The following is a 14173-nucleotide window of genomic DNA, read 5'->3' on the forward strand; positions in this document are numbered from 1 at the left end:
CTACAGGGAGATTTGTAATCGGGGTAAATCTCCCCCCGTGGAGTCCAGACACTGGTGGTGGTGGTGGCTGATGAGGCTGATAGAATAATGGGTTGATGAAGCTGACGGATCTGCAGAGACTGGGCGGTGATGGGGAGGTGGAGCGGTGCGTAACAGCAGCATGAAGGTACTGAAGGTAGAGAGACGATCATATTTAAAAAGAGACAGCAGCAAGATGACGGGCCAACGATGTAATTGTTTTGTTGTGCTGTTGGATAAAGGAGACCAGCTCATCTAAACAGCTGATATCATGATTGACAGCAAGGGAATTATGAGTGAGCATGCCTGAGGAGTGAATGGCAGATGTATGAGAAATAAACTACAAGCCTGAGCATACAAGAGAATAGTCTTCCTGACTGAACTTATGCTAGAGCTTCGTATATACGGGCGGACCCTTTGACGTGTTTGTCACAGTAACATCAAAGTCAACAGAACTCCAAGAAATAATATATATCATTGCTGAAGTTCTGAAAGCGTCAACATCATTGTGAAAAGAAACAAAATGGGAAGGTGACCAAGGACCCAATGGTTGGATTTGTGATAGTGTAGACACACCTTTGTAACACTACTGGATTCACTTTCACTGGCAGATCCTCAACCCGACTACAATCTTGCTAGACCTTGTGGGATAGTTTGCTGACTTGGATGAAGTGTCGCAGTGGTTGCTACAAATTAATATTTACAGATCCTCACAAACATTTACAGTGCAGCGACACTCGCATCAGACACACAAGCAACTAAGATGCTCACATACAGCTAAATGGAAGATACCATGGCTAATTATGTTATTTAAGAAAACTTGCAGATTCTCTTTTATAGTAGTTTCCCTGTTCAATTTTTAAAAACGGTAACTCCTGGGTTCCTAGTGTTGGATCAATGGATCCTATTTATTCTGTGAATAATTTGGGCTCTAAAAAAACCTGATGAAAGTATTACTCATCCTGATATCTCGGCTGTGCCAATGGCACCATGTATTTTTCATCTGCATTCTATCAGACATGATCTGTGTGTGTCTCTCTTGTTTTTATGCCTTTACAGAGAAGAGCAGAAAGAGAAGAGAAAAAGCAGAGGACAGATGAGAGCTGTGATGAGGATTGGCTGTGCTCAATACCAAAACCATGGCAACCCATCAGTGCTACCTTGAACCATGGATGTATTAAGAGAAGTGGATACAGGGTTGGAGGCGGAGCCCCGTTCATTCCTGTTAAAGTGGCTTAGTGTCGCACGAAGCCAAAAACGATTTACTTCAGAGTATATAATTACCCGGACCTTATGGCCCATTGATGCATTTTACAACTATTAGGACCTAATGATTTAAGGGCTATTCAAGTGTTCATACTGATTTAACTAAAAAAAAAAGTGTCCGTTGAGTTACAGACTGTTACAGTCTCTTTCCCAATGTAAGTCAATGGGAAAAGTCTTTTTGGGCCCAATAGCATCACATGACTGAAAGTTCTAATTCCACAGTTTTGGCCACTGTGTCAAATTGGCCTCAAAGCCTCAAAAGAAAAGTAGAAGTAATGTTTGAAAATATAAAAAATGGTGATGAAGCTTTGGTACAAGCTGCTGCTATTTTCAGTCTATAAGTTGATTTGAAGCTCTAATTACATCCATTAGTACATATGTTATGTACAAATAAAGTTACAAATAAATTGTGTGTAAATGTTATGTGTGTAATAAAAAAAGGCAGATACGTATATTGTGATCAGACGTTTTAACTCTACAATATTGGTATTGTTTTGGTTTAAAAAATCCAGTATCGGTTCAACTCATAATGTATGCCCTACATAATGAAGCATCTCCATCAGAGGATCAAAAGAGATTAAAATCTATCTCAATTCATTGACAGAGATTACTGTTCATGACGGGTCACAACTATGAATAACTATTCAAAACGTGATGTTTTAGATGTTAAAACTGGGATTTAATTCCTTCCAGTAAAATCTTTAACCTCTAAAGTGAGGGCCATGGACAGCCCTCCACCTCAGACACTATAGATAGACTGAAGCAGACACACAAACAGGTGAACAAATGGCTATAATTAGCCACGCTGATCAATAAGACTTTAAATGAAACACACTTATCATTGTAGCCCCCCCCCCCCCCAACAGTCAGCGAATTAGCTTTTGTCCTGGCTGACAACATTGTGAAACACTGTGTTTACTGTACGTTTGTCTCCCCAATGCATTCTCACTCCCAACGTGTCAAATACCAACGTTTGACCAGTATCCCTCGGCATCGGAGAAGGACACTAGGTACCCTCTACAGTTAGTAACTTGTCGGCATGGCGTGCCAATATATGCTTGTTACATGCATAGTGGGCTTTCAAAATAAACTTCCGTCTTCAGGAAGATAGGTACAGGCAACAAAACACCGCTGGGGGCGCTCCCAGCGGTGGTCGGAATTTGATGAGTTGGGAGTGACAACGGGTTGGTTTTCCCAATGGAGACACGAGGAGAAATGAAACACTATTAGCTGGGGTCTCAGGGAGCACTTAACGCTGACAGAGACAGAGAGAATGAAACAAGAGGGGAGGTGCAGAGTGTGTGCTTGTAGGGGGAGGGGTGGGTTTAATGTATTTGACGAGGCCAAAGTTCATTCCATCATTAATACTGCTGTGATGCCTGCTGGAAGGAGCAGTTAACCTCCAGTCCTCAAGGCCTGGCACCTACAGGTGTTTGATCCTCTGTGGTAATTAACACACCACATCTGGAGCTGCTCTCACTATCACAGACTTTTGTTGCCTTCAAATGTATTTTTGACACAGGAAATTGAGTTCTGGATACACTCTGCATCGAAAGCAGTTTAAGCCGTGCTGCTATGTGGCTGCATTTCAAACTTTTAAAGATGCCAGCATGTAGCAACTGACACTGTACGCTGTCAGAAACATTTTTTGCATCTCAATCAATCGAAGCAGTATTGGCCCAATGGTTCTCCCCTTTTTCCAATTTCAACAAGAAATGACTTTTCAAGGAAAAGTAGGTAAACCCAAAATTGAGTTTAGCATTTCCAATATCCAGTTTTGGCGGAAGTTCTTGTGTTGTGGTATCTCACCGCTAACTGAACTACCTTCAAGACACAGCAAGGGGTAAAGTTTTACAAGGGGATTGAATTGCTGGGGTGTAGGCCTATTTAGAAAGCTTGAAATCCCAACATGTCATAGAGGTTAGAGCAGAGCAACTGAGGATGATGAGCATATATAAATGAATATCATGTTTACACATTTATATTCACCATATTGTGTGGAAAACATGTCAAAGTTCAACTTGACTTGACATAGGTGTTATGTCCTCTGTGTTTACAGTAGACCCGTGCTTTCATGGTATTGCCCTCCATAATATTTGCAGCTTACATCAGCGCATACAAGTACTCTGTGTCCTAGTACAGCACGAGCTGAAAAGAAATAAACAGATGACACCGCGGGCATGGAACCCATGAACCCTGTGATGTGTTTTAATTGAAATACATCAAACACCATATTCCCTCCTAAAAAAACACAGGGAGAAAAGACATTTTGAGATTCTAATGGTGTGCAGAGAAAGCAAGGCAAAAATAAGAATTGTTATACAAGGGACATCAAATTACATGGCAGGTCATTTCTTGCTCTTGAGCGTCAACACAACCGAGTAAGCGTTTTCCGACTTGTTCCGTCATTGACCTCAAAGTAGACACGATTAAGGTCACGTGACCGTGCATGTTTGTCTGTACTGTGTTGACTGTCCAAGGTGTACCACACCCAACGCTTACAATCCGCAGCTTTAGTCTGCACTGTCTCATTTAAATGAATTTCCATATAGCTAAATATTTCTTCTTTCCAGCCAATCATGCTTGCTGTAGGCAATGATGTTGATGAACGTGACTTAAGAGCGCAGCTGTCGTTCTCTCTCCCACCGTTAACGATAAAAAATGTAAATAGAAATAAAATATAAGGCAACATGAAGTGTAAGAAAAAAGATGAAACATTAGTTGCCGTTATTCACCTAACAACCAATGTAAATAGTGTGAGCTGTATTACTTTAAAATAGTTTCTTTCTCTTCAAAAATCCACCACCTTATTAACAATCCTGGGTACTGACCAGATAACTAATGCTAATCGCTAAGTATGCACTCTGAGCTAAGAGGATGGTTTCCCTCTTGGGATATTGAACATTTTCATATATTATGCTTCCAATTATTGTGGTCTGTTTTCTACTCACCATGTGTATGTCACAATGATGTCTTAATGGTAAGAACACACTGATATCATTGAGTTCTTTACATAGAAATACTGTACATAACAACTTTGTGAAAGCAGGCATTGGAGAGATACAAGCAAGTTATTAAGGATATACTGCTGCCCAGATATTGTTAGGGAGAGGGAAAAGGGGGGAAACAGGGTGAATGATTGAGATAAAAAAAAGGATTTAAAGCCAAAAAGAGGGAGGAGAGCTGGGATGAAGAGAGAGTGGGGAGAGAGTGGAGGGGTAGGAATGAGGAGGCCAGAAAAACAAGCAGAGAATAAACAGATCGAAGGAGAGAGGGGAGAAAAACAGGCCAAGAGGGAGAGAGAGGCACGGAGGGCTGGAGGCAAACTCAGCATGAGCTGGAGTGAGGAAACAGTGACAGAGGGGGGAAATAAATAGAGAGAGAGAGAGAGAGAGAGAGAGAGAGAGAGAGAGAGAGAGAGAGAGAGAGAGAGAGAGAGACACAACAACAGCTGAAAGAGGAAAATAAAACCCAAGATGGACACAAGAAAATAAACCGTGAACAGATGATGAATGTAAAACAAAAGGGAATTTTGCAAGTTGTCCCCTCATTGCCTGTGTCAACGTATGGTAAATGGTTGTACATGTTAAAAAGATAAGGAGACAGACAGAAAGACAAACATCCAGAGTAAGCAAAGTAAAGGAAAACAGATAAGCCAGGAGAAGAAACTGTCTCATAGAGCCAGAGACACATACCAGGTGAGACAGACGATCAAGGTGAGGAGCAGTGAGAAACACGGAAAGGGAGAAAAAATAAAATAAGCAGGAGAGATGGCTGAATTGGCTGTCAGAGCTCTCCTGTCTTTATTACTTTTCTATAGAGCTGTTTGGAAGGAACAAAGACCGAGTATGTCTTCAATGTGTGTGGGTCCTAGGAGCCCAAGGCTACCTACCTGTGTGTGTGTGTGTGTGTGTGTGTGTGTGTGTGTGTGTGTGTGTGTGTGTACTCTCTACACACAGAAAAGACACACACACACATGCATACACAGGATCAGGGCGCTCACTGCTTGCCGATGGGTTCTTTTCATTGGAGCACAAGGCTCAACCTTCAGCTAACATAAGAGAAGCACAAGGCCAGCGGGACTGAATAGGAGACACACACTCACACACTCACACACACACACACACACACACACACACACACACACACACTCAAAGAAATGAACACGTCTTCCTACGCCTCCTCTCCATTTCTCCCTCCCTCCCTCCATCTCTCCTCCTCCTCCATACTTTCTTTTGTCATATTTTTCTGCCCTGTCATTCTTCTGCAGTAGATGACAAGGTCAATAGGAGGTGGAGGTCTATCTATCTATCTATCTATCTATCTATCTATCTATCTATCTATCTATCTATCTATCTATCTATCTATCTATCTACACATCTATCTATCTACACAGCATACATATAGTACCAAAGACAACTTGTGAAAAGAGACAAATTTTGTCCCTAAAGAAAATTTTGGGACAATCTCTGGAGAGTCTGTCCATCACTGTGAGGTTCACAGGCAACGACAAAGGACAAAGAAACTTTTAAGTCACAGACCCACACCACAACTTGCCATTTTAGCATTTCGGTATCTATAGCATTAGCCAAATATATTCCGTCACTGATTGAATTATTTCTAACCTACCATCAATCTGGTTATCTTAGCGGGTGTTTGATCAGTGACTCACAAAGCTGAATGAAACTCATTTTTTGGCTCTTTTGATTGATTATTTTATTCATTGTATATAATCCTTTCATCTGGTGCATACCAAGTACAGTAGCAGCAGTATACTTTAAATGGCAGTTAGCTGTAGTACTGTTTAACAAATACATCTGGCAGAATAAAAAGCAAACCTATCTCTGACATATTGACACTGACACGATGACGACAAATTCGTCTCCCTGCGTTTGCCAAAGTTTCTATTCTTTCTTTAGAATATGCATTTGGCAGATGCTTTTGTCCAAAGTGACACAGAGATACAGAACAATCAAAGTCACAATAGCTCAAGCAGAAGCCCTCGAGTAGGTTACAAGTGCAGCAACACCCATTTTCAAATTCCACCTATCATACTATTAAGTACCTCAAAGTGCAATAATTTAGTAGCACATTACATAAGTTAGGAAGTGACCTCGGAAGAGTTCTCCAGGCTATTCTTGAAGAAAAAAGGGGATTCTGCTGAATGAGTGAAGTTCAGTGACTTGTTCTACCCCCGAGGGACCACAGGAGGTTGGATTTAGATTTCATTCTTCGCAGTGACAGTCGGACTACGGTCATTGGCTGATTGAAGCAAAATAAAAAGTCCCTCAACCTACATGAGGATATTTAAGTGGCCGTTCTAGAGACCAGCATTCTTGACTTGTGGTTGCATTTTGCAACCAACTGATTACCCATCAACTCACTCCTGCATTTACAAAACTGCAGTAGCATTAGCAGAAGCTGTATACCACGGTAACCGTTCGCCTAGCTTAGACGCCATCCTTACCTAAGTAACGTTGTAGGTCAGACGGCGGCTGGCGGTGCCACAGTTTTGTACTCTGCGCCTCAGTTTCCAAGCATGTGGGAGAATTACAGTGGCCTTCAGGTAACGTTAAAATGCAAAAGGCTACTGTAGAAACATGCCGATGCAACACAGCGCACTACATGATGAGCACAGCTGTTGGGTTTATTCCACTGGAGGCTGATGATAATAAAGGAGCCCCTCACATGTGGGTTTTTTCTCCGTCCCCACCGTAGCCAGGAGACCCGCTGCAGTGGCTTTCTCCAGAGTACAAGTGCAGAACTAAGGGTTGCCCAATATGTCCCAATGAACCCAATAACGACAGTTCTTAGAAAGAGACGCCGATACGAAATGGAAGCTACTGCTCCTATGGACAAACACTAGTACAAAGACTAGCAAGCTGGCTAACGTCTGTGTTACATTCCCCTTTTGAGGTCTAAGGGATGAGGGGAATAACAAAGTAAAATGCACAGGGGAAGAGAGAGTGGGCAAAGGATGAATAACCAAAAGAGATTTATTAACAATCAGCACACAATTTAGCTGCTGCAACATGGCTCACCGGCGGGGACCCTGTCGGTCCGGATCTCCCAGCCTCTTATCCACCCTGGCACTAAGCAGCAATTGAGAACAGCTGTGTTCACTCACACACTGCAGCTGGTATGCAGGGAAAAGGGCGGCACCTGAATGGACACTGGGGGTGGGATAGAGAGAGGGCACAGAGAAAAACACCCCCTCCCATAAGTCCAAACCACCGTTTGGCCACAACCAACCCCCATAATACACCAGTGGTGGGCCGTCAGGGCCAGCTAAGCCTTCTCTGCTGGCATAAACAGAATCACAAAGTTATAGCTATTTTATAATTTAATAATTTTTCACACATACGTGTATTCAAAAAAATGTCCCCATTAGCTTATTTTCTCATCGCTCAGCTCCTGTCTTCCTCTGTTGCTCCAGCCTGCAGCGCTGCTTCCAGAGCAGCTTGTTTTAAGGAGAGCTTTTATCCAATCAGATTCAGCCTCTATGTCTCTATGTAAGGAGAGAGGCCCGATGCCCGCTAGGTAGACTTCGCAGTTTAAGTAAACGGGGACGTTATTGTTGATTGTCATCGTCTTCAACCAATCAGATCTTTAGTTTGACATGCTGGGCGTATTCTTTGACGTGACAGCGGTACCGAGGTAGCCTGCCAAGTACGTCAGCATTAAGGGACGCCGTGATTGGCCAGTGGGCCAGCGTGACTTTTGTTCAAACAGAAAGCTAGCTTGCAGAAGTTCGTATTTAGTAAGAGTTCAGGTTGAAACATATGTAAGGGAAGTTATGACATTTTTAGCGTTTTGCTTGGTGTAGATTATTTTATTTTTTTACCTAGCTTTGTTTTTTTGACACTCAATGGCTGAAGGAAGAGGATAAATGGATTTTGGACTTTGTTAAAGAAAGGAGGATGGACTTTGTCTTTAAGTGAAGGCAGCTTTGGCAAGTGAACTGCTTTTGTTTTTTTACATCTGCAGTAGCGTTACTACTGTGTTAATCTGTCTATCGTGTCGTTTTTATGAATAATATGAATGGCTCGTGCTCTAGCGCTGCAGTGTTGCCACGTTGATTTGTCATGCTTTGTTGTCATATAAATATATGTGACTGGTTCTTGTGAGTTTGTTCTTGTCATTCTGTTAATTACATTGATTTTGACTCTATGCATTTGCTGCGGGGAGAGTTCGTAGATTGTGTGCTGCTGTTGTTTCCCCGCTTAGCATCCCTGAACACACGTACGGCGCCTCAGCTGTTTTTTGTTATTGTTCCGGGTTCAAAAGGTCACACAGCCCGTTGTCTGTTACGCGAGCGCAGTCCACCGAAAACATTAGATTTCCCACAATTTAAGCTTCTGCATTTTCCAAATGCACTAGTATTATTCAAACGTATTGTTCGGTTCGTAAGCCTCGAACACCCTCTATGAATTTACATTATAACAACAAAAATCATACCCACGGGACAGAGCATCAGCCACTACATTGTCTGTCCCCTTCTTGTGCTTTATTTCTATGTTAAACCTTTGGACCAGCATGGTTATGGTTGTACATCTGGGCCAGGAAGACAAGAGGGTTGTGATCAGTCTTTCTTTCCCTGGCTATTTTACTTAGTTACTCCCCTCATCCCTTAGACCTCCAAGTGGAAATGTAACAGTCTGATAAACGGCACTATTGGTTCGTGGAGCGAGCTAGCAACAGCTACCGTCAGTACTCTGGGGTGCGTTGGTTGTTCCTCACAAACATGGAGTGCAACACTCCAGAAGTCAAAGTTGCACAAATTAAGTGAGGTTCATTTTGCTTTCAGTCCAAAATTCATATCCTTTGGGATTACCTCTAGGAATTTTCTCTAAACCGCTTTTCTTTTCTAATTAGAGTTGTATTCATGTTAAAACCACCTATGGTGACACTGACAATGAGGAGCACTAAGTGAATTGTAACCCATTCTGAATAGAGACGTCTATTAAAATGGCACTTATATAATTAGCATGGAGCAAGACTTATGGTGCTGTGAAAACGAGCTTCTAATGTCTCCAACATCTCAATCGGTGGCTCATTCATTTATTTCCAGTGGACGTCACGCCGAGTTCTAAAAGCTCTCAAAATCCATTTACAGACTTCCTATTTGGGAAGAAGTGAGTGGGTGTTTATGTGCATATGATAGAGAGAGAAACATGGATAAATAGACACAGACGTACAAATGGAGCAGTTTTATATCTCTGCCCAGCTGGTAATCAGACTTCAAAAACACAGCGAGAGGGTTGTGTTCCACTAAGTGGCGATTGATCGCTGTGTGAGTGTGTGTACGTGTGTGATGGGAAAAGATGGGTGATAGCTTGACTGATCCCACCAGATAGACTCACATACACACCTGTCTAGCCTGTGTCTCATCCTCAGCGTCGTCTCCCTTCTTCTTCATCACCCCCCCCTCTCGTTCTCTCTGCTTCAATCCCTCGCTCTGAGGAGTGGGTGTGCTCTCCGCTGTCCTTCTCCAATCTCCCTCCTCAGTGTGTGTCCACCGCTACCATGGACACAGCACACTCACAAACACACACACCTCTCCAGTCCCTTTCCCCTGCCTTTCTCCTTCGCTCTCTCTCTTCCTACAACTTCTTTCATTTCCTCCTCTCCCCCTTCTTATCCCCTCCTCTTCCTTATCTGCTCCCACTTCTCTTCATTAAGCCTCCACCACCTCCTGCTTAGTGCTCACTTATCAAAGCTACACTCAAAGCACAGGTGGAGATCGGTGGAGAGATGGGTCAGATAAAGAGGGTGTGTGTGTGTGTGAGTGAAAACAGGTACGTATCTTTGTTCATTTGTGTCTATATGTGTGTGTGTGTGTCTGTTTTTGGATGTGTGATTAGTGCATTTTCTTTCGTGCCTGGAGCGATGTCGAGTGGACACAGAGTCCAAAGCAGCTTCACCCTCTGTCTCAGTCAAAACAAAGCAATTACACAGTCACAGACATGAGGGCACCACCTCTGACAGCCCACACACGAAGAGGGTCGACAAGCCAGCGCCTTTGATCTGGACTACCCAAAAGCTCAATTTAAAAAAAAGAACTATCTGCATATAAACAAAATTCCCCATGTGACATTCCTATGACCCGGTACAGGCAAGATGGGTAACCAACAAACATTTTGAAAAGTTCCTAATACGCTGACCATTAATGAACACTAAGATCAGCAAGCCTCTTGAGAAAATAAATATTGCAAAGTTGCTCGACAAGTTAGGAAATACGACTGCTTTCACAGTTTAATGAGGAGGTGTGTTGTGCACGAGGGTTTGCGTGGCCAAGTCGTGCAGAGCAGCCTTGTTGGAGAGACCAAGGAGAGTGTTAACAGTTGACAAAAGGAAAAATGATGTTTGAACGATAAAGTGTGTAATAGGTCACGGGATGTGACGGCCCCTTTAGGGTTTGGAAATATTAAAATTCCGCTCAGAAAAACTAAGATAAACAAAATGCTGAACCTAAAAAAAGCTGAAGAGAAAGAGCACAAAGCCATTAATGTCTATGGACTCTGGGTTGGCCTACAGCGGTTATCAACTTTGAAATACAGCCCACTTGCTCTGGTTTAATGGATCACCCGCCTCTGTTGCATTATCCATAAGCCACAATGTACGCTCTTTTTTACAGAAGAGCATACTCAGATCAATAAATTAGATTAATCAAACTGGTAGTTACTGCCCTAGTACAGTCTCGCCACTGTTGGCTGTCACATTTATATTTTGCTACCTTTGTAAAAAGCCCTGATAAATGAGGCTTGATTGCTCACCGTGGCAGAAGTTTTCGTCCTCTTTGCGAATATAGTCGGTGTCAGACCTGCATTTTCTATTAGTCAGTTTTAAGAAGGGAGCGGAGATTTCTGTTTTTTTTTTCTCACACAGCTTACAAATCACTTGGTTCACGTTCTCTGGCTCTCCTTTTTCATTTGGTTTAAAAAACAAAGAATTGCCAAATATGCACATTTCCTGTGTTTTTTGCTAACAAAACTGGACATCTTTCCTGCTGGAGTTAGGGCTACATGGGTACTTATTCAGAATCAGAATCAGCTTTATTGGCCATGTACGCGTACGCATACAAGGAACTTGACTCTGATTTTTTGTTGCTGTCTACGTACATACACAGAATTTACAAATAAACAGGAAAAAAAAGTAGAACAGATGTAAGCATAAACATTTAACAAAATATAATTAATATAAAATATAAATACATATAATATATATATGAACATAACCCTATACAACAACAGTGTCCATGGAATTAAGGTGATAGTGCAGAATGGAGGTAGTAGTGCAGTATGACTGGTTAATTGTTCATCAGAATGACGGCGAGCGGAAAGAAGCTGTTCCTGTGTCTGGTGGTTTTGGCGTACAGTACTCTGTAGCGCCTACCAGAGGGGAGGAGTTGGAACAGGTTGTGTCCAGGGTGTGAAGGGTCTGCAGTGATCTTTCCTGCCTGTTTCCTGACTCTGGAGGTGTACAAGTCCAGGATGGGGGGCAGGCTGGAACCAATAATTCTCTCTGCAGACCTGACAATTCGTTGTAGTCTGTTTCTGTCCTGTTTGGTGGCCGATCCAAAACACACAGTGATGGAAGAACAGAGAACAGACTGGATGATAGCGGAGTAAAACAGGATCAGCAGCTCCTGAGACAGGTGGAACTTCCTGAGCTGGTGCAGGAAGTACAACCTCTGCTGGGCCTTTTTCCTGATGGTGTCGATGTTATTAGAGCTGGGCCAAATAGTTTGAAGCTATATTCATAACGTTGACATTCTAATTATTATTATCATTAATTAATATTATGTATAACTTAGAGAAACATTGCTTGCAATAGTCCACTGGCTTCCACCTCCTCTTTCTCTCCCTAATGTAATTATGTATTAACGGCACAGTCTAACGGCAATCTAACAGCACCATGAATTACATTTATATAACCACAATGACGCAAAATCAGATGTACGATAGCATGTAAATCCTTTTTTTTTTATTACAATAATGGAGTGAAGAATTGGGAACGCTAAGACTGAATGTAGCACACAATTCATACCAGGCATGGCATAATTGAATAGCGCTCCGTTATGGTGGACACGTGAGGACCATTATTGTGGCCAACCCATATTGTATTGGACTCTAATCTTGTCATATCGCTCAAGTCCAAGGCTCCTCTGTTTGGTTTCTGTGCTTTCTATCTCCAAGGCGGCAGACCTGATTGAGTGTAATCAGCGGCATTGGACACATCTGGGCTTGGTGTGCCCCATACAATAACGCCTGAGCAGCAGCAGCTTTTTTTTAAGTTTAAGAACCCAGCTGTGACACAACAATTAACATTTTAGGTAGCCTGCTTCAGGAAACAATAACCTCGTGTTTCACTTACATTATGTTTTATGCACTCAGGCACCTTTTTTGCATTAAATGTACAAGAATTTTCCTATTTGTGAATCAATTGATTTTCATTGTGAATTAGTCTGCAGACTGTTAACCGACCACATTAAATGTTATTTTGATGATATTTTTAACAAATTGTATGTATTGGTCGATGAGTGTTTAACTAGAGTTGTGGATTTACATTTCATGGTTCCTTTATTCCTGAGAAGTTTCTATTGTGTTAACTGTTGATAAAATCACCAAATTAGCAGCTGAGAGAGGCACGTGACGAGACAATGCAAAGTCTAAGACACAATTTAGACCAAAATACCACCAGCTTGCTTTGCGTTACCTCATTTGAATGAATCTTTCTGCTTTTTAGTGCCTCTTCTCCCATTTGTGCACTCTGCACTCAATACTGTGCACAAAAGCACAGATGTTCAAAGTCAATTTCAAGTTGTTGCACCCCCACATAACATCACATTACTTATTTATAGTACTTGTCTTAATATATTGTTTGTTTTTTTTACTATGTCTCTCGTTTGCACTATCCACTATGCTGCTGTAATCTTGTAAATTTCCCCACTGCGGGACTGATAAAGGATTATGTTATCTTATCTTATAATTGGGCCCTACGGTGTAATAGCATGTTTTGCCTTCTCTTTTTATCAGCTATTGAATCCACCTAAGATGCATGAAGTGGCCAAGTGTAGATGGGTTAAGAGAGTCTATACATTTTCCAAAGTGGTTCTACCTCAAAAACAAAGTTGATATCCTCATCTGTACTAAGCCATCTTGGAAGAAGACACGCATTTAAACAGTATGAAAGTACTGATACTAATAATTCAGGAATCAAACAGTTGAAGTTGGCAGCGAAGAGAGACATGGGCAACCACCAGCCTAAACAATCCTCACTGAAGTGTGACAGGTTTTCAGCACTAAGCAGTTTGGATGTCTGGTGAGAAACTGCCCATGAAGCAATATCTGACAGTTCATAGCTAAAGACATATTGTTTAGAAAAACATCCAGGTGATACTTCACGTACCAATTACAAAAGGTGTTCTTTGCATTGGGTTGGTCTACAGCGGTTGTCAACTTTGAAATACAGCCCACTTTCTCTGGTTTAATGTATCACCCGCATGCTATAAACAAGTGTAGTTGAGAGAGCTACAACACTACAACAACAATAAAACATGGAATTCAAAATGTTGCTGAAAAGGTTTATATGTGGTGGTTCTGTTCCCTGTGAGCAATCAGCTAATAATCTTGTGCGAAGAGAAGAAGTAAGTGAGAAGGCTAATGGAGGGGATGATGGACATTAGCCTTTTAGTAATGTCCAGCAAGTGTAATACAGTCAGAGCTGGCATGCCCTCAGGGAAAATGGAGAAGGTTAGTCGAGGCCGCATATTGTAGAACTCAGTCAGGACTCCCTGTGTGTCAGCTGACCAGCCCGTCACCTGGGCCTTTCATAAAGCCTTTCGTCCATCATATCTGGGAGGTTTAGCAGGACAAACGCAGTGCAC

This window comes from Cebidichthys violaceus, unplaced genomic scaffold (assembly GCF_023349555.1).
Source record: "Cebidichthys violaceus isolate CVI_PGR_0920_01 unplaced genomic scaffold, fCebVio1.0.p SCAF_55, whole genome shotgun sequence".
In the NCBI taxonomy this organism is placed as follows: domain Eukaryota; kingdom Metazoa; phylum Chordata; class Actinopteri; order Perciformes; family Stichaeidae; genus Cebidichthys; species Cebidichthys violaceus.